At 43.2% G+C, this 3,940-nt stretch overlaps 1 non-coding gene across 1 annotated transcript; it reads right to left on the reverse strand.

Moving 5' to 3' along the window:
* Positions 1-1,732: 1,732 nt before the first annotated feature.
* On the reverse strand, positions 1,733-1,804 carry trnah-gug (transfer RNA histidin (anticodon GUG)). The gene has a single exon. It is a non-coding gene; the product is annotated as a tRNA-His (tRNA).
* Positions 1,805-3,940: the final 2,136 nt, after the last annotated feature.

Below are 3,940 nucleotides of genomic sequence, written 5' to 3' on the forward strand. Positions count from 1 at the left end.
CAGTTTGCAGAAGTTACGTGTTTGCACTTTCACTGACACACTCTCTCCCCAGGAGCTGCAGTCCTTCCCCAGCTGATTCTGACAGCATTGTCCTTCCTGTGACATAACCAATCGAGAATAGAAGGCCAGGCATTAATAACCTTCACTGGGGAACAGAGCGACAGGTTTAAAACATTTACGATACCCCCAGCTGAGAATTGAGCCCAGTGACAGGCGGGGACACTAACCACGATACTGTGGAAGACAACAAAATCGAAGGAGGCCCTGCAGCCTGTTGTGGCCGCACTTGTTCAACACAACTGCTTAACTACCTGAAACAAGATTTCCATTGTTTAGCCCATAGTCTGATATGTATGGCATCACAATTTCACATCTGAATTTTTTTTTCAGGTTAAAAGAGTTTCCGCCTCTCTGACCGTTTCCGCACATATAATCAAACCTTTCTGCCTTTTCCCAAAATCTGTTGGCCCCGTTGTTCAATCCCTCCATCAATAACAAACGCTTCTTTCAGTCGATCCTATCCATATCCCTCATTATTTTGTACATCTCAGTCATGTCTTCTCCAATCTCCTCTGCTTGGTGACAAACAACCCCAGTCTATCCAATCTCTCCTCATAACTGAAACTCTTCAGCCCAGACAATATCCCAGTGAATCTCTCCTGCAACGTTCGCAGTGCCATCACATCATTGCTATACTGTGAATTGCAGAACTGCACACAGTACTCTAGCCAGAGCTAAATTAACTTTTTTCCTATTCTGTTACAGAATGAGGGCATCGCTGTCTCGGCAGCATTGATTGCGATCCCTAATTGCACAGCGGGTAGTCGATACTCAACCGTATTGCAGTGAGTCTGGAGTCACATCGAGGCCTGACCAGGTAAGAATAGCAGGTTCCTTCCTCAAAGGACGTCAGTGAACACGATGGTTTTGTTTTTTTTTCAACAATTGGCCATGTATTTATAGGTGTTATTAGATTCGTAATTCCAGATATGTATTGTATCCCAATTCTAACACCTGGCATGGTTGGAGTCAAACCCGGGTCCCTGGTTCATCTGCTTGGTATCTGAGTTAACTATAATCGTGCTCGGCCATTGCGGAAAACCCGTGGAAGTAATCTTTCTGAAAGCAGTCGCTTTTCCTCGATATTGTCCTGAATCATTTTCCTGAGCTTGACCGCCCATAATCGCAAGTCCATATCAGTAAAAGCTGCTACCTGAGGATTGGCCTCACAACAACCGTAACCAAATGGATCAACTGGTCTTCAGGTCCTGATGGTGGGGTTGGGGCACGTTCAACCAGCAACGGTGACCGCAGAAGCACAAACTGAATGGTATCAATGTGAGAGTCAGTGTTAGATTCTGCAGTGCCTTAATGAAATAGGAAATGACTCCACAACCACATGATGAAAGAGCAGCGCTCCGAAAACTAGTGCTCAGTTAAATCTGTTAGACTCTAACCTGGTGTTGTGTGTTTTTTAACTTTTTACACCATAGACCAACACCGGCATCTCTAAATTAATGTAATGGGGCTGTGGGATGAAAAGTTCAGTTAGTGATCGTAGGAGGGAGTGAAATCTCTGAGAACGGGTGGATTTGAATTCTGACATATGAAATACAGAGATGTGAGCGAGCAGAATTTGAAGGGCAAAGATCATCACCTTGGAAAAAATTACCTTATCCAAACAACTGATTCCTTTGTGTTTCCCAAGAGCTGGAGAAGATAGAGCAATTACTGCCGTGACTCGGATTCGAACCGAGGTTGCTGCGGCCACAACGCAGAGTACTAACCACTATACGATCACGGCATTCCACACATGAGGGCGTTGACAGCGTGCAATAAGTACAATCTCATAGGACACATTAGGCAGAGCACCAAATGCACAATATCAGTGCTAAGCGAATAGTGGCAGTTATGTGGGAACTCAGAATGGGCTGACCGTTTAATGTCGGTTCCCCCAGAAGCTGTGGTGATTCCATCATTAATATGCTGAAGGCTGAGATAAGTAGATTTCTCCAAAACATCAAAAACTCCGGGGACAGTGCCGATGTTGTTGAAATGTATGCTTCAATCGTAATGCAGTTTAACATTGGCTACTTCACCAGTTTCCCCACACAAGGCAGTAACCACTGCTGCCACATAGTCCCAATTCCCAGCCCCAGAATCAGAGGAACTGAGTGGCGCAGTCGCGAAGATGTGCAAAATGCTTTATCAGCCAGTGGGTGGTTGGAATTTGGAATATACTATCTGCATTGTTCAGAGCGACAGAAACCTTTACAAACTGAATAAATATTCAGATGTGAGCTTGTGATGCCAAGACATGTAAGGCTGTGGGGTAAGAATTGTGAAATGTGATTCAGTTCATTAGGCAGTTGTATTTGAGAAGTGTGGCCACATTTGGTTGAAGGGACTCCTTTGACACTCTTGTTCTCGGTAGTATAGTAGTTAGTATCCCCGCCTGTCACAGGGCTCAATTCTCCGCTGGGGACAGTGTAAATATTTTAAAACTGTCGCTCCATTCCCAAGTGCGGGTATTGATACCTGTCCTTCTATTCTAGATGGGGCATGTCACAGGAAGGAAACTGCTGCCTGAATAAAGGTGGGGAAAGACTGCAGCTCTCAGGAAGGCTGTGTGTCAGTGAACGGCCAAACACGTGCCTTCTGCAAACTTCACCTTGTGACTGTGTTGGAATGAAAAGTATTTGACAGATTTGTTCCGGATTGAAGTGTTTACAAGAAGCAGGAAGCTGAGGAAGAAACAACGTAAACACATTCAAATATGAGTGCAGAAACATTTCCCGCAGCACGAATGAAATTGTAAAGGACAGAGTAGCGTTTCGTTACATTGAATTTGGGTTCATTTATTCTGATGAGTCTGTTACCAGGGTATAAAACCATTACAAAATGACACAGCATTTACTCAGTATGATGGAACATTGTCTCAGTAATTCGCATTGGTTTTCAGAGGGAGGGTTCGGTTGATTGGCAAAGTTAAGTTGCCCTCTCGTGTCCAGGGAGTGAATTAAGTAAGTTAAGTGAATTAGCCATGGGCATTGTGGGGATAAGGTCAGAAATCACAGGACGTCAGATTATACTCCAACAGGTTTATTTGAAATCATAAGGGAGAGGGATTCCCCTTCTTCAGGTGAAATATATGGAAATAGGGAGGGGAGGTGGGTCTCGGTGAGATGCTCTTCAGAGAGTCGATACCGGCCCGATTGACTGAAATGCTCTTTCTGCACTGTAGGATTCTGTGATTCAATGAATTGATGATGACGGGGTTTACTGGGGTGTAAAGCCATTAGAGAAGATGCTGATGGGGGTGTACTGAAGATGAGATTTTGTTCACTTGTCTTCTTGGAAAACTGAGAACAGTTATCATTTAACCAAGGAAGACTTAATGTTTTTTTTTCCAGTTTATGAAATGTTTGGTCAGAGTAAATAGGTGGAAAATTCCATCTTTCAAGTAAGTAAACATATAGATATCAGGTGTTCAATACCTTTAATCAAACCTTTGAAGGAGAAAGAAATGATGAGAACAGAATCACTGCCACTCCGAGAATCTGGTTTTCAAAATATTTGGAAAGGCACTTTTGTTGACATACAAGGAATAAATTTCACAAGGAGAGACACAGCGTGTGGGTAGGTAAAGGTGTAGGGATGGGGTGTAGTCGGTCGGAAGTTGTGGGGAAACAATGTCTAGGTTAGTTGACTTTAAATGTAAAGAAATTCCTTTAATGTGTGCAGCTGAATAAGATTCGGTTCCAAAACTCTGCATTTTGAAAGATTTGGCATAATATTCCACCTTAAGCATTGTAAATGGAACTGAGTGGATTTTTATTTATTGTGAAGGGAAGATATTACATAATGAATAGGAAGTGAGCAGTTGCTTGGAGAACGACTTCCTGCTTTCATCACATGCGGTCAGGATGTGAGAACAAAC

This window comes from Hemiscyllium ocellatum, unplaced genomic scaffold (genome assembly GCF_020745735.1).
Source record: "Hemiscyllium ocellatum isolate sHemOce1 unplaced genomic scaffold, sHemOce1.pat.X.cur. scaffold_2951_pat_ctg1, whole genome shotgun sequence".
Classification (NCBI taxonomy): domain Eukaryota; kingdom Metazoa; phylum Chordata; class Chondrichthyes; order Orectolobiformes; family Hemiscylliidae; genus Hemiscyllium; species Hemiscyllium ocellatum.